Source organism: Piliocolobus tephrosceles, chromosome 6 (assembly GCF_002776525.5).
Source record: "Piliocolobus tephrosceles isolate RC106 chromosome 6, ASM277652v3, whole genome shotgun sequence".
Classification (NCBI taxonomy): Eukaryota; Metazoa; Chordata; class Mammalia; order Primates; family Cercopithecidae; genus Piliocolobus; species Piliocolobus tephrosceles.
In genome coordinates, this window is record NC_045439.1 from 122,567,360 (window position 1) to 122,590,861 (window position 23,502).

At 43.6% G+C, this 23,502-nt stretch overlaps 1 pseudogene; it reads right to left on the reverse strand.

Annotated features, from left to right (window-relative positions):
* Positions 1 to 502: 502 nt before the first annotated feature.
* LOC111554790 overlaps positions 503 to 23,502 on the reverse strand; it is a 36,049-nt pseudogene continuing 13,049 nt past the window's right edge.

Sequence of the window (23,502 nt, forward strand, 5' to 3'; positions counted from 1 at the left end):
GCCTCCAATCTCCTGTGAGTGCCTCCCCTTGACCAAACCCAACTAACTGGAAGCCAGAGGTTAAGGGACTGTGGAAGCATCCCTACAGGTCAGCCTCCCAGGGCACAGAGAAGAAAAAACACAGATAGTGGATCTGGAAGGGCAGATGGAAAGTATCCAGCCCTATTTATAATTTCATGGGAAAGGCATGAAGGACAGTAGCGAGGGGTAAAAAGTCTTAGGGAATGAGGCAAGGAACTCTGCGAGGGATGAGGCTTCTAGGCCAAGGCGACGGCTCATATATCACTAGCCAAACAGAAATCAGCCTAGATTAGAAGTGGCCAAACATGTTTGTTTCCAAAAGAAAAGTTTCAAACACCTCACCTTCCTTATTTCCTGAGCAAGTTTCCTTACACGGCCCTGGATCCTAATGATGTCCTAAGGCTCCCCGCTTCCATATTTCCCTAGGCCCCCCATTTTCCACTGAGGACCATGACCTCACTCTCTTAGCCACACACTTTCTTCACAGCTTAGGGAAGTAGCCAACCACCACGATGTTCTCCCCAGTGATGGAGCACATCTGGAGAGCCCCGGAAGGACATGCTACCTGCATAGTCCTCTGGCACCCCAAACCTGAGGGAAGAGAGCAGAGCTGAGGGGGCAGCCTTTGAAGTGTTAATCTCTGACCTCAGGTCCTGCTGCCCCAGAGGGGTGCCCAGCATTGACCCCAATCAACCCATACCTCACCAGGCTCCACGGGGGGCTCACACCCACCCTGTAGCCTCCAACCCAGGACTGTGATGTCTTCAGACTTCAGAGAGGGGAACAGCTAGTAGGCTGGAAGATCAGGGATCTATGTCTTCTTGAACCTGAACTTTCCCTCAAGTAGACACAGACCGCTAAAGTACCAAGCACCACCTACCGCTGCAATCCATGGACTTGGTTAAAGCTGGGTAGCAAATATGGCAATGTTTTGTCCTGAGGAAAGATTTCAGGTCAATGCCAGGCAGATGGATTGTTGACAGGAGCAGGGAATGTTGGGGAGCGCTGGTAGCAGGGAGGAGATGGGGGCTGGGAAGAGCACCATGGCAGACCAAGTCCTCTGTGGGAGGGTGACCCTGTTTGGCTGAGAAGGGTGAGGAAGGACTCTGGTCTGCTCCCAGAAAGGACAGGGCCCTCCTATGCTTCTATAGGAAAGGGCGAAGTTGTAGGTCCCAAAGGCTGCAGGCCAGAGCCTCTGAGGGATGAGCCTGGGCCAGATGAGTGATGAGCCTGCAAGCCAGAGCCTCTGAGTGATGAGCCTGCAGGTCTCTGTGGGCCTCAGTTCAGCTGGAAGCTTGGCTGGGGAAGGGATCTATGGGACCATTGGGGCAGGGAGTGGGAGTAGGAGCCACAGTGACCCTCCCCATTTGCACAAAGTCAGTCTTGATTATTCCTGGCACCAGGCAGTTTACCCAGATATCTTTTGGAGCCAGCTCCATTGCCAGAGACTTAGAGAGGCCCAGCAGGGCTGTTCTGCTGGTGTTGCAGGCTCCCAACTTCTGAAATGCAAAAGGAAGCAGACAAAGTGGATTGACAATGCAGGGATGGACAATTACCTGAACAACAAAAGTTGTGACTCTGGGTCACAGACTAAGAAGATATGCCTGACTCCAGCCCCAAACTAAAATGCCTTCCCCGACCCCTCACCACCCCATAATAATTTTCAGGACTGAAATTCTGAGATAGCAGGGCTCCTCCAGGCTTAGGGAAATGTCAAGTTGCTGCATGTGTGTCCAAGCTTGACACAGACAGCTGCACTGTGCTTTTGAACATTCAGGAAGGCAGCGGGAATTAAGAGACCCAGGGCCCAGTCCTTGAAGTAATGCAAACTGGCTATTCTTACCCTAGGCACATGGCTTAATGTCCTTGGGTATTAGGTCTATTATGACAAAGTGAGATTACACCTGGTCTGTAGCAGTCAGGGTGTTATGCTGGTGTTAACAGCACAACAAAAAAACAAAAAAACAGCATTTTTAAAAATGTTTATTTTGGTCCTTTTAATAGAGATGGGGTCTCACTATGCTGCCCATACTGGTCTTGAATTCCTGAACTCAAGCGATTCACCTGCCCCAGCCTCCCAAAGTGCTGAGATTACAGGTGTGAGCCACCACTCCTGGCCTGGTGTTCATACATCTTAACTCCACCTTATCTGGGATCAACAGCCAATTCTCCCACATACACCTGCAGGGCCTCACAGGAAACCAGTTTCATACAGAGGAGCTGTATGAAACCCTCACCCAGCCACATACAGAGGAGCTCACACTCACTGGTATTGGCACATAACCCACCATAGATGAGACCAGAACCACAGAGCTTCCCCTGTGAGAAGAAAGGGAAATGAGAAGAAATGAAAGTTCAATAAAAAGACCAGGTGAGCCAGGAAATTGTATTTTTATGCTATGAGGAAACCAGCTCAGGATTCAGGGTGAAAGTATAAAAGTTTGGGAACAATTTGGAACACTAGAGGGAAGCTAGACATCTAAATTAGTGGATACCAAGGCCACTGCTGGGGTCCAAGCCACCCAATACACACAGCCAGAGTGGCATCCCTTGGGGCAGGGTCCCGAGGCTGAGGGGCAGCACTCCTGGAGAGCAGAGCCAAGTGACACTCATGTGTCACAGAGACCCCTGTGAGGTCTGGGCATCACTAAAGAGTCCCAGCCTGGCCTGCCCCTGGGCAGCCACGGGACACAGGACAGCCAGGCTCTTCATGGGAAGGTGAGGAGAAGCAAACCCACAGGGCCTCTGACCAGAAGGGAAACTGATGACATACCCACAGATGAGGGCAAGCATAACTGGAGCTGGCGGCTCTGGGTGACTTCACTCTGGCCCCTTCATCCCTGCAGCTGCCACTGCAGGGGCAAGGTCCACGCCACTCCCTGGGATGAAAGAAACAAGGGCCAGTGAAAGGTCCTTTGAGGACCTGGAAGGCAGGCCCTGCCCGTCCGCAGCAAGTGTCTCTTCATCTTCATCACAACTGCCACATCCCATGAGGAAGAAGATAGGTCTGGAAATGGAGAACATTCCCCAAAGGACACACCTACCATCTCCCCCGCCATCCTCTACTTCCTGAGTCCCTGCCCAAGTGCTCCCAGGGGGGTAGAAAAAAACCAATGCACTAGACCTCGGTGCCCACTAGCCCCTCTCATCCCTCATCCCCTGTTCTCCATGTGGGGCAGCAGCTGGCTCAGCAGCAGGGCTGAGGCCTTCACGTTCACACACAGGATCTGAAATGAGAAAGAATCCACGGGCAGGGGACAGGGAGGGAGGAGGTCTGTCCAGGGCCCATCTCACTGGTCACTTGGAGACCTGTGGCCAGAGCAAGAATGAAGCCCTGTGACTGTGCCAAGTGCTGGGACACTTACTATGTGTGTATTCCTTACTATGTGTGAGGGAAAAGGAATCAGAGGTTCCAGTCCTGCCCAGGTCATAGGGGAGCCACCAATAATCTGTGATTTAGGGTACCCTCTCACTGTCGGTCCCCACACAACCTCTCCCCAGTCAATATTGCCCTCTGGAGAGGAGGCTGGGGAAATACAGTTGAGGGAGGGAAATCAGGATAACTTAGTGAGTGCCATTAGGTAGGTGCAGTGAGAGAAGGGAATCCATACTGAGTATTTGGTCTATGTCAGCAAAGGTTTGGAACCAGGATTCTTTTTTAACCAGAAGAGCCTGAGTGTGGCTGAAGGGAGAGGAGAGGAATTGAAAGTTGAGTCTGGAAGGCCATGGAATGGGAGGCCCACAGAGAGAAGGTGGGGTGGGCTCCACCAGGAGAAAGGGAGGGGTGGTCGGCGGGATGAAGGCTCCCTGAGGAGGGGATGGCTTACATAGATCACAGGACCCAGTCTCTGCCAACAGGGTCAGGAGAGGACCAGGACTGAGCCCTCGAAGGGGGCCCATCAGGACAGCAGGGGCAGGGGGTGTGGAGAGGCAGTGGGAGCCCCTGGAATGCTCTATTGATTGAGTGGGATGGTAGGTCTGGGCAGGTCCCTTCTCTCTGCTGTGTCTGTGAACAAGTGAGGTGTCTCTGTGACAGCCCAGAGGGGGCCCATGGGACAGGCAAAATGAAGGGACTAGAACAGGTGCCAGTAAGTCCAGACTGAGACAGCCTCAGAAACCTGAGCCAAGGGAGGGGTCTTTGCCACGGATAGACCAGGAAATTTCTGGCATCTCAGCTCTTTGCAGCAGTGACCAGCACAAGGAGAGTCAGGGTAGAGGAGGCTGCTGGAGCCTGGTCTAGGCTGGGCATAGTCAGTGCCTGTCCAACTTACTGATGGGCAGCTTGTCCCAGGGAGCCCCAGCCCCCACACATCATGGTCAGCATTGAGGTGGGGCGGGAGGGCATGTGGGTGCTGAGGTACTCTGTGTGCATATGCATGCGTGCAGAAATGGAGGACAGAGAGCCAAGCAGGAAGTGATCCTATCCCCAGTCCTCACCTTGTCCCAGACAGGCTCACTGGCTCCCAGTGTGCTCCCCACCAAGGGACCGACCTCTGCCACGCACACTAGTCACCGCCTCCACAGTGCTTCGGGCCTGTGGAGGAAATGACAGAGGATGTGGAGGAAGGAGCAAAGGAGAGATGGTGACAACCCAGGGCAAAGTGACGAACCCCTGCCTGAGGTCATCCTGCAGCATCCCTGGAGCACTGGCAGATCCTGGCCATCAGAGGTGAGTGAAATATTTGTTTCTCACCTCCTTGGAGGCATCAAATTCCTGCCCCTGTGTGATGCCTAGTTGACATCCAGGCCCCGACCAGTCCAGATCTTCACTCACCTCCTACATTTCTAATCAATTTTGTCTCACCTCTCCCTCCACTCCAGAATCTTCCTCCCACAGTCTCACATCAAGAGCCCATTCATTCTCTGCAACATGCAGCTGCCCACTGCACACTCCTTCAGATTCTGCCTCATGACTCACCCCTTCCAGGATGGTCACGCATGAAGAGCTCTTACCCCAGTGGGCTCCCCAGCACAGCACCTGGGGGTGCGCTAGAGCTGTGCTCTCAAACTTCAACAAGTACACAGATCACTGGCAGACTGTGTGCAAAGTTAGCCTCCATTCAAGCAGCCTCAGCTAGATCTGAACTTCCAGGTATCTAGCAAGCTCCCAGGCCAGGCTACCCTTTGTTTAGCACTGCTCTAGACCAGCCCATGTGAGCTCCCTCCTGCCAGGAACATCTCTTCTCAGACACATCTGGTTGTCCATTTGCTTCATTCCCTGGGCAGGGCCCTGTCCTGGGCTGCACACGTTGTTCACCTAGATACCATTCCTAGAGACCCCAGCCACGTCAGGGCTGGATCTGGGTATCCCCATCTTCTCCTCCCACTGCCTGCCCCTTCACCGTGACCACCAGCCACTCCTGATCCTCAGCCTTCCCCAGGTGGCACATGGTGCCCACCATGCTGAGCGTGGCCACGGCCCAGCCCACGTTCTGCTGCTTCTGGCCACTGACAACCATGTGGGCCCCATCCTGGGCAAGATGCCGAGCGATGGCAAAGTGGATCCTGGGGGCAGGGATGGAGTGATGGCTTCTGCCCTCCCCACTCTCCTCCTGGAAGCCTGATCTTGAGACACAAATTGAGTTCCCTGGTGTTGTCTGAGAGCAACCTCCAAATCCTTCTGAGCAAGGAAGAGGAACTGAGTGGCTAATACTTATCAGGCCTTCGCAAAAGCTACCCCATTTAATTCTCACAACTTAATGTATAATTATATTTTATAGATAAGGAAATGTTCATATCAATTTTGTTAAAGGAGTTTTTAAAAAGTAATGTTTCATCAAATCAGTTAACTTGCTGGGTACCCGGTCTACATTGTAAAGAATATTTTTAATGGTCAAGCTTATTTTCTTTTTGTTCTAGCCAGAGGCCTCCGGTATAAATTACAGTTTCTCTAAGCTTAACAGCTTCCCTCTGCTCTGCAGTTGAAACACTTTCATTTTGAAGAACACATTCTCCCCTCTACATTTCCTTCCTTTGAGGAGATCTGATGTACTCTTGATAGGGCTGCTCAACCCCTGTGATAAAGAAAGAGCAGAAGGCACATTTCCTCTACGTTGTACAAACTATCTGGGTAGCTCGGAATTTTTTAATGTATTCATTTATTATGAAGGTCAGGCCTTGGGAGCACCCATAAAGATTTAAAACGTCACGGAGATCTGGGAAGTCTAGAATGATTAAACAATTCTGAAATACAATGGTCTAAATTGGCGAAATTATAGACCACGAAGGGTCAAAAGGAAGATCGTGTCCCTGAAGCACTTAACACCAGAAACTCCTCCTCCTGCCAGTGATAATGACTCATAGCTTGTGGCTTATGATGCCAGTCAGAGGATGAGTGGAACTGGAGCGACATGGGAAGAAATGTGACAATGAGAAGAGGTTCACCTATGAAAACTCCCTGAGCTGGTCCTGAGACATTGGCCTGCTCATTCCCCTGGTGCCAGTGGGCATCCTCCAGTCAATGAAACCTCTGAGTCTGAGGGACAAATAGGTCTCAGGTTTCTCCCTATTAGACCAGGATCCTAAAAGGCCATACCTGCATGGAAGATGGGGAGAGAGGGATGTCCTGGTGGTAATAAGATAAATATCTTGGGACTACTGAGGCAGTAGGTAGGGAGATAAAATTCAAGCACTGCTCTCATTGACTCAGAAAGCAGCTGGTTTTCCAACTACACCATTCTTAGAGCTCAGAAACCAGAGCTCTAAGGAGAGATGCTGTGATTTTGAGTTAATTATAAACTCTAGAGCTGTATGATGGGGTGGGAGCATTGAGCAGGAATGTGTGGGATGGACATTGACTGCAGTGCCCACTCTGGAATGAAGACACTGACATCTCCTAGTCATGAGCCAGCTAGGGACTCCTATTCACTCACCCTCTTGTGGACCCAGTGATCAGTGATCACAGCCACTTTATCAGTCAGGACATTGCCTTTATCTGCTCTTTTGCCAAACATTTTTGCTGAGAGAGGGACTGAGGGGCAATGAAGACCCCTAAAGGTCCATGACACAGCCTTGAACATGGCAGTCACTGTCTGGTTTTCCTCCTTCTGGACCCAAAGCTGGGGAAGAACCTGGGAAGATATTCACATTATGAAACACATTAGGACCTGTGTCTCCATGCATCCTCCATGGAAGTGCCACTGAGGCCTCTGACGGATGTCCCACCACTCTCCAAACTTTCCAGGAAAGTACAGGACTATCCATGTTCTTTCCACAGCCTATTCCACCAGAAGGGCTTCCCCACTGTAGTGAACTGCAGCACCACAGCAGACATGGCCAGGCATGGTGCTGGGCCCCGGTAAGTGCCTGAGTGATATTTTCCTGGCTCACCTCTACATCCATCATCTGAGCATTGAACTTGTTCTCAACAGCTCCAGGTTCTGACCTTTCCTGAAGCCACCCCTCATCTCTCCACCTAAAGTCACAGCAACAGCCCCCTTCTCAGATACTAAACTTGTAACATTTCCGGCAGGCAAGTTGCTTCTCCTCATCACAAATGACTCCCTTCCAACTCTAGATAAAGTCCAGTCACTCCCTTCTGATTCCAATAAAGTCAGGCCACTCCCTCTGATTCCAAAAAATTTCCCAGAGCCTCTCCTCTCACCTCCTCGTAGCCCCCAGGCCTTCCTGTTCAGGTCTACCTGCCCAAACAGCCCACAGCACCTTGTGTCACTGTAACTGCAACAGCAGCACCTCATATCTGAAACAATTTTCAACACATACCTTTCATCTCAAACCCCCTTACTATCCAGTGCGGAGACCAAAGAACAATAATAATCTTAAGTTGGCTCCCCTAAGAGGTATACTGTGAAGCAAGTAGTTTTTCTGGAGATGATCCTGGGAAGCAATGTTAGGAGACTGGAGGGAGTGAGATGGAAGAGAAGACAGCCCAGGAAAGATGGAAGATGGGGAGAGAGGGATGTCCTGGTGGTAATAAGACAAGTATCTTAGGACTACCAAGCCAGTACCAAGATTCAAGTACTCCCCTCATTGACCCACAAAGCAGCTGGTTTTCCAACTACATTATTCTTAGAGCTCAGAAATCAAATATTTAGGGAGAGATGCTAAGATTTGGAGTTAATTATAAATTCCAGAGCTGTGTGATGAGGTGGGAGCATTGGACAGGGATGTGTGAGATGGGCATTGACTGCAGAGCCCAGTCTGGAATGAGGACACTGACATCTCCTAGTCATGAGCCAGCTAGGGACTCCCATTCGGGAAAGGTGTGTGATCAATCAGGTTACTTCTGTGACTACTGAAGTTCAATCTGCTGAGGAACTCTGAGCATCTGCTTCAAATTCAAAGGGAATTGGGGACTTAAGGTGGCCCACTCTCCCAGTTTTCCTGCACTCCAGGAAACCCCCCAGTCCCAGGCAAACCAGGACAGCTGGTCAACTCTTGTCAGTCATTGGTTGAGGGCTGCTCTTAAGCAGCGTTAAATTCCTTACCACTGCCATCTTGCCCCACCTGTGCACAGAGCAGGTTCCAGGAACCAGAAACCCCAGCGAAAGTCACAGGTGCGAGCTGTTGGAAGTTGGGCTGATGAATACAGAAAGGTGAGTGCTGAGAGGACTCAGGCAGGATACCAACAGCATCTGCTGTAAAGTTCACATGTATTGATCATTATGTTCTAAGCATAATGCTATGCAATCTTCATGATTTTTTCATTTAATAGTCATTTAGCCTTTTTGAAGTAGTCATTGTTATTATCCACATTTTATAGAACTGCAAACAGAAGCACAGAGAAATAAAATGTTCAATTTCTCACAACCAGTAAAAAGCTGAGGTTCAACCCACATCTACTGAGTAGAAAATCTGCAATCTTAGTATCTAAATTATACTGGCTTCTCTGACTCCTTTCAGGAAGGTGCTACTTGTTCTGAGCCCACAGGACTTTTATATTTGTCTTGGATATCCTCAAACTTCACTTGGCTTTATAATAATCAGGATACTGTAGTATTGACAGAAGAACAGGCACACAGTAGATGGAACAGAACAGAACATCCCAAAATAGAGCCACACAAGTACAGCAAACTGATTTGTTGACAAAGGTGCAAAAACAATTCGATGAGGAAGGATAATCTTTTAAACAAATGACACCGGAGCAATCAAACATCTATAGTAGAAGAAAATGAACCTCAAGCTAAACTTCATCCTCTATTTAAAAAAAAAAAAGGAGGCCAGATGCGATGACTTACTTACACCTGTAATCCCAGCATTCTGAGACTCCAAGGCAGTGGGATGACTTGAGCCAGGAGTAGAGACCAGGCTGAGCAACATAGCAAGATTCTCATCTCTACAAAATTAAAAAGTTAGCCAGGCATGTTGGTGCACGCCTGTGGTCCCAGCTACTCAGGAAGCTGAGGTGAGAGGATCATTTGTGACTGAGACGTCCAGCCTGGGTGACAGACCAAGACTCTGTCTAAAAAAAACAAAAATCCCTCAAAATGGATCACAGATTAATACATAAAACTCTAAAACCTTTTTACAGAAAACACAGGCTAAAATCTTCAGGACAAAGAACTAGGTGAAGAGTTCTTAGAAATGACACCAAAATCATGATCCATAAAAGAAAAAATAAATCAGATTTCCTCAAAATAAAAACATTTGCTCTGTGAAAGACCCTGTTAAGAGAATGAAAGTCGAGCTATAGATTGGCATAAAAATATTTGCAAACCACATCTGACCAAAAAACCTCATATTAGAATATATGAAGAACTCTCAAACTCAAAAATAAAAATGCAATTCAGCTAAAAAGTGAGAAAAAATACTTGAGCATTCGTCAAAGAGGATATATATGTGGTAAATAAATACCTGAAAAGATGTTGAATACCATGTCCATTAGGGAAATGCAAATTTAAACTACAATGAAATACTACTATTCCTCTATTACAACAGCTAAAATCAGAAAAATACCAAATGTTGGTGAGGATGTAAGGAAACTGGATTTCTCATACATTGCTGGTGGGAACATAACATGGTACAGCCGCTTGGAGAAATAGCTTGGGAGTTTCCTTTAAAAAATAAACATACACTTACTATACGACCCAGTTGCTGTACTCCCAGGCTTTATCCCAGAATTGAAAACGTAAGCTCACACAAAATCATGTACATGAATGCTTATAGCAGCTTCATTTGTACATAGTAGCCAAAACTGGGAACAACTCAAATGTTCTCCAGTGGGTGAATTGTTAAGCAAACTGTAGTATATCCATCCCATGGACCACTACGAAACAATTGTGCTATATCCCAAACACACATTCAGTATTTGTCCCAGGTTCCTGGCACAGATTTCCATGGAATTTCCTGAGTGGTAGGAGTGTCTTTTGCTATTCATAATGAGCCCTTTACAGTCATACCTGAGTTTATACTAATGAGGTGACTTTGAGTGGGGCCTCTAAATAGCCTCAGGGTGGAACTGGTCACCAGAGAGATCAAGTGATTAGAGGGCTGAAACTTTCAGTTCCACCCACTGACCTCCAGGAAAGGGAGAAGGGGTCTGGAGATTGAGCCCTATAAGAACTCATGAACAATGAGATGCAGAGGGCTTCCAGGCTGGTGAACACACTGGGGTGCTGGGAGGGTGGCACACCCAGAGAGATAGGTATGGAAGCTACACAAACACAGCATACCTTGTGCTATGCATCTGTTCCATTTGGCTGTTTTTGAGTTTTATCCTTTGAAATAAACCAGTAGGTGTAAATAAAGGGATTTCCTGAGTTCTTTGAACCATTCCAGCAAATTGTCCAACCCAAGGAATCCCTGATTTATAGCTAGTCAGTCAGACATATGGGTGGCCTGGGACTTGCAACTCACATCTGAAATGGGGGCAATCGCTGAGACTGAACTATTGAACCTATGGAATCTGGTGCCACTGCCAGCTAGTGTCAGAGTTGGATTGAACTGTGGGGCACCAGCTGGTGTCAGAAAATTGGAGTGTGAGAAAATACTCCAGAGCAATAAAGAACAAAATACTGATAAGTGCAACAATTTATGGATCTCAAGAGGGTTCTGCTGAGTAAATATAGTTGATTCCAAAAAGTTATGTACCATATGATCCCACTAATATATTCTTGAGATGATAAAATTATAGAAATGTAGAAAAGATTTGTGGTTGCCAGAAGTTAGGGATGGGTTAAGGGGAGGCAGATGAGTGTCACTACAAGAGGTAGCATGAAGGATCTTTGTGGTGATAGAACAGTTCTGTGTCTCAATTGTGGTGGTGGCCACACAAATCAACATGTGATAAAATGTCCAGAACCACACACACACACATACATACACACACGAGTGCATATAAAACTGATGAGATACGAATAAAATTTGTGGATTGTATCAATGTCAATTTCCTGGTTTTGATATTGCACTATCATTATGGAAGATGTTAATACATTATTATAATACCATTGGAACTACTGGATAAAAAATATGTGAGACCTCTCTGTACTATTTTTGCAACTTTCTCTGAATCTAAAATTATTTTAAACTGAAAGTTCCTTAAGAAATTCACTTGGCTTTGACTTGTAGAATACAATTGGGCTAAGATCTGTAAAACAACAAAACACTAATTAATCAGGCACAATTTCCGGGACCACTTAAAACAATTGTTTATTAAAGCAGATATCTACACTATAATATTTACTCCTGCCTCTTAATAAGTGAGGTATATCCTTAATCATTAGTTTTTGTGATTTCACAAGTAGTACTTGGGGACAGAGCTTAGAAACGTGTACAATTTGGCTCTTGAGACATGTAAGAACCAAAGGAAGTGCTCTTCTCCAGGTAATGATGGAAGACATCAAAGATCATCATAAGGACAGAGTGATAACCCCAGGTTGGAGCGGTAGGGACTGGGGGTATAGACAGAGAGAGAGAGAGAGAGAGAGAGAGAGAGAGAAAGGGCTTGTGAAGGAAATAGGATGGAGCTTTAGGTTAGAGTAGGCTGTGTTTTTGCAGCAGGGTTGTGGACTGCTCCAGGCACAAAGTCTAGTGGGCCTGGGTGTGGAGTGGAACAGGGAAGTGGCATAGACAGAGCAGAGAGCCAGGTAAGATGGGGTGGAGTAGTAAGACCATGGCACTTTGGACTTTCTCTTCTGGATGAAAGAAAGTTTCTGAGGTTTTTTGTTTTGTTTTTGTTTTGTTTTGTTTTTAAACAAATTGATAATTGTTATGTAAATAAATGATGATTATGCTCAGGAAGGCATAAACTTCATTCTGGGCCCTAACAACTAAAAGAGCTAATCATTGTTTCTCTAGCACTCTTTTTTATTTTTCTTTTGGTCTTGATTTAATTCTTATTCCACTTCCTGAGTGGTCCATTCTAGTCTAATTTTTTAAAATTTTTTCTTTCCTTTTAAAAAAAATTTCCGGAGGGCGGGCAAGATGGCCGAATAGGAGCAGCTCCAGTCTCCAACTCCGGGCGCGAGTGACACACAAGACCGGTGATTTCTGCACTTTCAACTGAGGTACTGGGGTCATCTCACTGGGGAGTGCCGGACAATCGGTGCTGGTCAGCTGCTGCAGCCCGACCAGCGAGAGCTGAAGCAGGGCGAGGCATTGCCTCACCTGGGAAGCGCAAGGGAGAAGGGAATCCCTTTTCCTAGCCAGGCAAACTGAGACACACAACACCTGGAAAATCGGGTAATTCCCACCCCAATACTGCGCTTTAAGCAAACAGGCACACCAGGAGACTATACCCACACCTGGCTGGGAGGGTCCCACAGCCACAGAGCCTCCCTCATTGCTAGCACAGCAGTCTGCGATCTAACCACAAGGCAGCAGCGAGGCTGGGGGAGGGGCGCCCGCCATTGCTGAGGCTTAAGTAGGTAAACAAAGCCGCTGGGAAGCTCGAACTGGGTGGAGCTCACAGCAGCTCAAGGAAACCTGCCTGTCTCTGTAGACTCCACCTCTGGGGACAGGGCACAGCTAAAAAACAATAGGGGAAGCAGCAGAGGACTGTTCAGACTGAAACGACTCTGTCTGACAGCTTTGAAGAGAGCAGTGGATCTCCCAACACAGAGGTTGAGGTCTGAGAAGGGACAGACTGCCTGCTCAAGTGGGTCCCTGACCCCTGAGTAGCCTAACTGGGAGACATCCACCACTAGGGGCAGTCTGACACCCCACACCTCGCAGGGTAGAGTACATCCCTGAGGGGAAGCTTCCAAAGTAAGAATCAGACAGGTACACTCACTGTTCAGCAATACTCTATCTTCTGCAACCTCTGCTGCTGATACCCAGGCAAACAGGGTCTGGAGTGGACCTCAAGCAATCTCCAACAGACCTACAGCTGAGGGTCCTGACTATTAGAAGGAAAACTATCAAACAGGAAGAACACCTATACCAAAACCCCATCAGTATGTCACCATCATCAAAGACCAGAAGCAGATAAAACCACAAAGATGGGGAAGAAGCACGGCAGAAAAGCTGGAAATTCAAAAAATAAGAGCACACCTCCCCCTGCAAAGGAGCGCAGCTAATCACCAGGAACGGATCAAAGCTGGTCAGAGAATGACTTTGACTTGACGAGAGAAGAAGACTTCAGTCCATCAAACTTCTCAGAGCTAAAGGAAGAATTATGTACCCAGCACAAAGAATTGTGTTATTAATGCAGAGGTTTATTAATGCAGAGAAGGTCATAAATTAATGATTATGCAGAGAAGGTCATAAATGAAATGACAGAGATGAAAACCATGACACGAGAAATACGGGACAAATCCACAAGCTTCAGTAACCGACTCGATCAACTGGAAGAAAGAGTATCAGCGATTGAGGATCAAATGAATGAAATGAAGCGAGAACAGAAACCAAAAGAAAAAAGAAGAAAAAGAAATGAACAAAGCCTGCAAGAAGTATGGGATTATGTAAAAAGACCAAATCTACGTCTGATTGGGGTGCCTGAAAGTGAGGGGGAAAATGGAACCAAGTTGGAAAACACTCCTCAGGATATCATCCAGGAGAACTTCCCCAACCTAGTAGGGCAGGCCAACATTCAAATTCAGGAAATACAGAGAACACCACAAAGATACTCCTCCAGAAGAGCAACTCCAAGACACATAATTGCCAGATTCACCAAAGTTGAAATGAAGGAAAAAATCTTAAGGGCAGCCAGAGAGAAAGGTCAGGTTATCCACAAAGGGAAGCCCATCAGACTAACAGCAGATCTCTCGGCAGAAACTCTACAAGCCAGAAGAGAGTGGGGGCCAATATTCAACATTCTTAAAGAAAAGAATTTTCAACCCAGAATTTCATATCCAGCCAAACTAAGTTTCATCAGTGAAGGAGAAATAAAATCCTTTACAGATAAGCAAATGCTTAGAGATTTTGTCACCACCAGGCCTGCCTTACAAGAGACCCTGAAGGAAGCCCTGAACATGGAAAGGAACAACCGGTACCAGCCATTGCAAAAACATGCCAAAATGTAAAGACCATCGAGGCTAGGAAGAAACTGCATCAACTAACGAGCAAAATAACCAGTTCATATCATAATGGCAGGATCAAGTTCACACATGACAATATTAACCTTAAATGTAAATGGACTAAATGCTCCAATTAAAAGACACAGACTGGCAAACTGGATAAAGAGTCAAGACCCATCAGTCTGCTGTCTTCAGGAGACCCATCTCATATGCAGAGACATACATAGGCTCAAAATAAAGGGATGGAGGAAGATCTACCAAGCAAATGGAGAACAAAAAAAAGCAGGGGTTGCAATCCTAGTCTCTGATAAAATAGACTTTAAACCATCAAAGATCAAAAGAGACAAAGAAGGCCATTACATAATGGTATGTGGTAATTTGTTATACCAGCCCTAGTAAGCTAATGTAGATGGTAACAGAAAACACAATAAAAATATCGTAGAAATAATTCTAAATTTATCAGCAACCATACTAAATGAGTAGATGAATTCATCTATTAAATGACTATCAGATTGGATTAAATAAAGGAATATAAAACTCAATTATATGCTGGTTATAAGACATGGAGTAAAAAAAAGTGATTGCAAAGACTGCAAATAAAAGAATGAAAAAAGATATACAGGGAAATTGTTAACCAAAAGAAAGCTGGAGTAACTATTAATATCAGATTATATAAACTTTAAGGCAAAAAAGAATTAATGGGAACAAAAGGGGACAGTACATAATTATATTGGAAAGGATCCACCAAGAAGAGTTTATTTGTAAGTAAAGTTACAATACAAATAACAAACTGGAGGAAAGTATTTGCAACTTACATTATAGGCAAGGGCCAATTTTCTTAGTGCATAAGGAACCTCTACATATCAATAAGAAAAAGACAACAATCTTGGAAAAATGGGCAAGAGATATGAATAAATGTTCACAGAAAAGAGAAAACCTAATGGTTCATAAATATATGAAAAAAGCTAATCTCAATAGTAAATAAAGAAATGCAGTTATAAGCTATGTTGAGATATCATTTTAAAATTATCAGATTGATAAAGATCCAATAAGTTGATTAAATATTGGATTAGCCAGTGTTCAGAGTGTGATGGAACAGGCCCTCTCACACATTGCTAGTGGCAGTGCAAACTGGGACAACCATCTATGGAGGACAATTTGGCAATGTCTAATAAAACAACAGAAACCTTTTGATTTACACATTTCACTTCTCCCTATTTGCTATAGTCTGAATGTTTGTGTCCTCCCCAAATTAATATGATAAAATTTTATTTGGGGAGGTGATTAGGTCATGAGGGGAGAGCCCTCAGGAATGAGATTAGTGCCCTCATAAAATGGCCCAAGGGAGCTTGTTTGTCCCTTCCACAAAAGGAGGACACAGCAAAAAGGCACCATCTATGAATCAGAAGGTGGCTCTCACCAGACACCACATCTGCCAGATCTTGGACTTCCCAGCTTTCAGAATCACGAAAAAATACATTTCTGTTGTATATAAGCCACCCAGTTTATGATATTTTGTTATATTAGCTCAAATGGATGTGAAGACAATTTGTCCTGCAGATGCTCATGAGCATGATGATGAATGACAAAGGCTATTAATTGCACTACTATTTATAAAAGAAAGAGATCAATCATATTATAAACATCCATAAAATATAAATACTACTTGAAATTATTAAAAAGAATGAGGGATTTCAGCATGCAGTGACTCATAATGATCCCCTAAGTAAAAAAAGGAATGAGCACAATGGTGTGCACAATATACTGTTCTTTCATAAAAGGAGTTAAAATTACATAAGTACCATTTACAAATGTCTGTATATAAATACACATTTCCTAACACCTGCACAAAATCTTTCTGGAAGGATACATAAAAAACTGGGAACATTGGTTGCCACTGGTGAGGAGGCCTGATAGGCTGCCAGAGAGGAGTGGGAGGGTGCCTGAGAAACGACCATCCAACCAAACCAACCACCACCAACACCACCCAATTGGCCCGCCTCTACCATCCTCTTATCTCCATAGGAAGAAGAATCAATAGAGATGATCAGCAAAACTAAAAGCTGTTTCTTTAAAAATGAATAGTGAAATAGACAAACCTCTGTGAAAACCTATCAAGGAAAAGAGAAAATACACAAATAATGACTGGTGAGGTGTGTTCATTCTCCATGGCTGTCTTTTGTGTGTCCGGGGTTGTGGATAAATGCCATGTCATAGAGAATAGGCAAAGGAGTAGGTTTTATTGGGAAATGGGACACTTACATGGCTGAGTCATTAAGAGAAGGCTGAGTCTCCCATCATCCCATGGAGAGCAGGCTGGGTCTTGCTGTGCCCACAGTGAGGGCCTGCATTCCACCGCAGGGTCCTCTTCCCCTTGTCACCCTCCCTTCTTAAAAGAGCAAACTTGTGAGCAACCTTATCAGTGGGAGAATAAACAGACTGGCATCAAGGAAACTGGAGAAAATTTAAAAATCATTAAAAAAATGAAATCAATAGGTAAACTCTGTCTCTCTGTCCCCTCTCAATAAAAACACTAGGATGAGATGATTTTATAGATATCTTTTACAAAACAAAAATGGATTTTTTTTTTTTTTTAAGAGACAAGGTCTTGCTCTATCACCTAGGCTGGAGTGCAGTGGCGTGATCACAGCTCACTGCAGCCTCAACTTCCCAAGCTCAGGCAATCCTCTTGCCTCAACCTCCTAAGTAGCTGGGACCACAGGTGCATGCCACCATGCCTGGATAATTTAATTTTTTTTTTTTTTGGGAGGGGGTCTTGCCATATTGTCCATGCTGGTCTCAAACTTCTAGGCTCAAGCAATCCTTCTACCTTGGCCTCCCAAAGTGCTGGGACTACAGGTATGAGCCACTGTGCCTGGCCTGGGTCATCATTTTTTATACAAGCTTTTTTGGAAGAAAGAGAAAGAGAGAACTGCTCAACTTATTTGCATCCTATAAATTTTGATACATTGTGTTTTCATTTTCATTTAATTAGAATATTTTCTAATTTCCCTTGTGACTTCTTCTTTATGCATGAGCACTTAGCAGTGAGTTGTTTAATTTCCAGATATTTAGGGATTTTCTAAATATGTTTGTTGTTTACTTACAGTTTAATCCTGTTGAGGCCAGAGAACATATTTGTAAAATTTTAAATTCGTTGGGATTTGTTTTATGGCCTTAGATAACGATCTACCTTGTTGAATGTTCCATGCATGCTTGGGAAAAACTTGTTGAGAGGTACGTCCTATAAATGCCAGTTTGGTCAAGGTGGTTAATAGTGTTGTTTGAATCTTCCATATGTTTAATGAATTTTCTGTTTACTTGTTCTATCAACTACTGATAGAAGAGTGTGTTGAAGTTTTCAACTGTGAATATACAGATTTTCCTATTTCTCCTTCTAGTCTAGTCAGTTTTTACTTTATCTATTTTGACACTCTGTTTTTAGACACTTATACATTTAGGTAAGTTACATCTTTTTGACAATTTGATCCTTTTTTTCATTATGTAATATTCCTCATTATCCCTGGTAATATTCTTTGTTCTAAAGTCTATTTTGTTTGATGCTTAATATAGCTCCTCCAGCTTTCTTTTGATTAGTGCTAACATGATATACTTTTTTGCATCTTTTAACTTTTAACCTAGTTGTCTCTTTATATTTAAAGTGAGTTTCTAGGAGACAACAGATTCGTTGGGTCATGTTTTGGTTCTAAGCTGACAAGCTCTGGTTTTTAATTTGAGGTTCTCTCTGTCTCCTGTCTTTCTCATTAGTACGTGGTGAAAGCCGGTGGAAAAGAGCTCATGAGAGCAGACACTCCCGTGCCTGGGTTCCCATTGCCAACACCAGTGGTCCTCAATCAAAAGCAGTTTTGCCCCCCAAGGCACATTTAGCAATGTCTGAAGATGTTTTTGGTTGTTGCAACTGGGAGAGGGTGTGCTACTAGTATCTGTTAGGTAGAGGCCAAGAATGCTGCTAAAAATCCTGCTACTCATGGGACAGCCTTCCACGACAAATCATTATCTGGCATGTTAATAGTGCCAAAGCTGAGAGGCCCTGTTCTAAACTTTCGTGATAGTCTATTCCTGGCCTTTAATAATTCACTAAAATGTTAGAATGTTAGCTGCTCTTTTTTCTTCCCACGTTTATGGCAGTCACCTCTTCCTCCCACGCTTTGACAAAAGGGAAGCCGTTCATGTGCCACGTCTTTCTTACGAGGGTCTTGTCGCCACTCTTTAGAACTCAGTTCACACAGTGGCCTCAACTGATGGACTGAAGAAATGCTACAGTTTTGTAGATTGTCTATACAGATGCAAAATTTTCTTCTCTATAGTTTTAAATCTATTCATGATTTTTAAAACTTGTAAACTAAGAGTAGAAGAAAATTTTTTAAAGTTAGTATAAAATTCTACCAAATACCTACAATAAATATCATTTAATGGTAAATACTGATTACATTCCTACTGAAGTCAGGAATAAGACAAGGATGCCTGCATCACCCCACCATCCAACATTACACTGGAGGGTCTGTCAATACAATGAGATAAAAAAATTAAGGTATAAGAATTCACAGAGAAGAGAAAAATTCAATATTTACCAAATGCATAGAATTTTTGAAAATATATTAGAACTAGTTAGATATTTCTGCAGTTTGCTAGCTACAAGGTCAACATGTAAAATCAATACAGTTGCCATTTAACACGGTGCCAATTAAAAATGTGTGTGTGTGTATTTTTAAAGGTAACATTCACAAGATCTATAAGATATCCAGGAACTAAAAGAACATAGGTTTTTTTTTTTTTTTCAATATCTTTATGGAAAAACTATAAACTATCTTTTTTTTTATTATACTTTAAGTTCTAGGGTACATGTGCATAACGTGCAGGTTTGTTACATATGTATACTTGTGCCATGTTGGTGTGCTGCACCCAACTCGTCAGCACCCATCAACTCGTCATTTACATCAGGTATAACTCCCAATGCAATCCCTCCCCCCTCCCCCCTCCCCGTGATAGGTCCCGGTGTGTGATGTTCCCCTTCCCGAGTCCAAGTGATCTCATTGTTCAGTTCCCACCTATGAGTGAGAACATGCGGTGTTTGGTTTTCTGTTCTTGCGATAGTTTGCTGAGAATAATGGTTTCCAGCTGCACCCATGTCCCTACAAAGGACACAAACTCATCCTTTTTTATGGCTGCATAGTATTCTATGGTGTATATGTGCCACATTTTCTTTCTTTTTTTTTTTTTTAATTAAACTTTAAGTTCTAGGGTACATGTGCATAATGTGCAGGTTTGTCACATATGTACACTTGTGCCATGTTGGTGTGCTGCACCCATCAACTCATCAGCACCCATCAATTCATCATTTACATCAGGTATAACTCCCAATGCAATCCCTCCCCCCTCCCCATGATAGGCCCCGATATGTGATGTTCCCCTTCCCGAGTCCAAGTGATCTCATTGTTCAGTTCCCACCTATGAGTGAGAACAGGCGGTGTTTGGTTTTCTGTTCTTGAGATAGTTTGCTGAGAATGATGTTTTCCAGCTGCATCCATGTCCCTAAAAAGGACACAAACTCATCCTTTTTTATGGCTGCATAGTATTCCATGGAGTATATGTGCCACATTTTCTTAATCCAGTCTGTCACTGATGGACATTTGGGTTGATTCCAAGTCTTTGCTATTGTGAATAGTGCCGCAATGAACATGCGTGTGCATGTGTCTTTATAGCAGCATGATTTATAATCTTTTGGGTATATACCCAGTAGTGGGATAGCTGGGTCATATGGTACATCTAGTTCTAGATCCTTGAGGAATCGTCATACTGTTTTCCATAATGGTTGAACTAGTTTACAATCCCACCAACAGTGTAAAAGTGTTCCTATTTCTCCACATCCTCTCCAGCACCTGTTGTTTCCTGACTTTTTTATGATTGCCATTCTAACTGGTGTGAGATGGTATCTCATTGTGGTTTTGATTTGCATTTCTCTGATGGCGAGTGATGATGAGCATTTTTTCATGTGTCTGTTGGCTGTATGAATGTCTTCTTTTGAGAGATGTCTGTTCATATCCTTTGCCCACTTTTTGATGGGGTTTTTTGTTTTTTTCTTGTAAGTTTGTTTGAGTTCTTTGTAGGTTCTGGATATTAGCCCTTTGTCAGATAAGTAGATTGCAACAATTTTCTCCCATTCTGTAGGTTGCCTGTTCACTCTGATGGTAGTTTCTTTTGCTATGCAGAAGCTCTTTAGTTTAATCATATCCCATTTGTCAATTTTGGCTTTTGCTGGCATTGATTTTGGTGTTTTAGACTTGAAGTCCTTGCCCATGCCTATGTCCTGAATGGCACTACCTAGGTTTTCTTCTAGGGTTTTTATGGTAGTATGTCTAACATTTAGGTCTCTAATCCATCTTGAATTCATTTTCGTATAAGGAGTAAGGAAAGGATCCAGTTTCAGCTTTCTACTTATGGCTAGCCAATTTTCCCGGCACCATTTATTAAATAGGGAGTCCTTTCCCCATTTCTTGTTTCTCTCAGGTTTGTCAAAGATCAGATGCCTGTAGATGTGTGGTATTATTTCTGAGTGCTCTCTTCTGTTCCATTGGTCTATATCTCTGTTTTGGTACCAGTACCGTGCTGTTTTGGTTACTGTAGCCTTGTAGAATAGTTTGAAGTCAGGTAGCGTGATGCCTCCAGCTTTGTTCTTTTGACTTAGGATTGTCTTGGCAATGCGGGCTCTTTTTTGGTTCCATATGAACTTTAAAGCAGTTTTTTCCAATTCTGTGAAGAAACTCATTGGTAGCTTGATGGGGATGGCATTGAATCTATAAATAACTTTGGGCAGTATGGCCATTTTCATGATATTGATTCTTCCTATCCATGAGCATGGTATGTTCTTCCATTTGTTAGTGTCCTCTTTTATTTCACTGAGCAGTGGTCTGTAGTTCTCCTTGAAGAGGTCCTTTACATCCCTTGTAAGTTGGATTCCTAGGTATTTTATTCTCTTTGAAGCAATTGTGAATGGAAGTTCATTCATGATTTGGCTCTCTGTTTGTCTGTTACTGGTGTATAAGAATGCTTGTGATTTTTGCACATTATTTTTGTACCCTGAGACTTTGCTGAAGTTGCTTATCAGCTTAAGGAGATTTTGGGCTGAGACAATGGGGTTTTCTAAATACACAATCATGTCATCTGCAAACAGGGACAATTTGAATTCTTCTTTTTCTAACTGGATACCCTTGATTTCTTTCTCTTGCCTGATTGCCCTAGCCAGAACTTCCAACACTATGTTGAATAGGAGTGGTGAGAGAGGGCATCCCTGTCTTATGCCAGTTTTCAAAGGGAATTTTTCCAGTTTATGCCCATTCAGTATGATATTAGCTGTGGGTTTGTCATAAATAGCTCTTATTATTTTGAGGTACGTTCCATCAATACCGAATTTATTTAGTGTTTTTAGCATGAAGGGCTGTTGAATTTTGTCAAAAGCCTTTTCTGCATCTATTGAGATAATCATGTGGTTCTTGTCTTTGGTTCTGTTTATATGCTGGATTACGTTTATTGATTTGCGAAAGTTGAACCAGCCTTGCATCCCAGGGATGAAGCCCACTTGATCATGGTGGATAAGCTTTTTGATATGCTGCTGAATCCGTTTTGCCAGTATTTTATTGAGGATTTTTGCATCGATGTTCCTCAGGGATATTGGTCTAAAATTTTCTTTTTTTGTTGTGTCTCTGCCAGGCTTTGGTATCAGGATGATGTTGGCCTCATAAAATGAGTTAGGGAGGATTCCCTCTTTTTCTATTGATTGGAATAGTTTCAGAAGGAATGGTACCAGCTCCTCCTTGTACCTCTGGTAGAATTCAGCTGTGAATCCATCTGGTCCTGGACTTTTTTTGGTTGGTAGGCTATTAATTATTGCCTCAATTTCAGAGCCTGCTATTGGTCTATTCAGGGATTCAACTTCTTCCTGGTTTAGTCTTGGAAGAGTGTAAGTGTCCAGGAAATTATCCATTTCTTCTAGATTTTCTAGTTGATTTGCGTAGAGGTGTTTATAGTATTCTCTGATGGTAGTGTGTATTTCTGTGGGGTCGGTGGTGATATCCCCTTTATCATTTTTTATTGCATCTATTTGATTCTTCTCTCTTTTCTTCTTTATTAGTCTTGCTAGCAGTCTGTCAATTTTGTTGATTTTTTCAAAAAACCAACTCCTGGATTCATGGATTTTTTGGAGGGATTTTGTGTGTCTATCTCCTTCAGTTCTGCTCTGATCTTAGTTATTTCTTGCCTTCTGCTATCTTTTGAATGTGTTTGCTCTTGCCTCTCTAGTTCGTTTAATTATGATGTTAGAGTGTCAATTTTAGATCTTTCCTGCTTTCTCTTGTGGGCACTTAGTGCTATAAATTTCCCTCTACACACTGCTTTAAATGTGTCCCAGAGATTCCAGTATATTGTATCTTTGTTCTCATTGGTTTCAAAGAACATCTTTATTTCTGCCTTGATTTTGTTATGTACCCAGTAGTCATTCAGGAGCAGGTTGTTCAGTTTCCATGTAGTTGAGTGGTTTTGATTGAGTTTCTTAGTTCTGAGTTCTAGTTTGATTGCAATGTAGTCTGAGAGACAGTTTGTTATAATTTCTGTTCTTGTACATTTGCTAAGGAGTGCTTTACTTCCAATTATGTGGTCAATATTGGAATAAGTGCGATGTGGTGCTGAGAAGAATGTATATTCTGTTGATTTGGGGTGGAGAGTTCTATAGATGTCTATTAGGTCCGCTTGGTGCAGAGATGAGTTCAATTCCTGGATATCCTTGTTAACTTTCTGTCTCGTTGATCTGTCTAATGTTGACAGTGGAGTGTTGAAGTCTCCCATTATTATTGTATGGGAGTCTAAGTCTCTTTGTAAGTCTCTAAGGACTTGCTTTATGAATTTGGGTGCTCCTGTATTGGGTGCATATATATTTAGGATAGTTAGTTCTTCCTGTTGAATTGATCCCTTTACCATTATGTGATGGCCTTCTTTGTCTCTTTTGATCTTTGATGGTTTAAAGTCTATTTTATCAGAGACTAGGATTGCAACC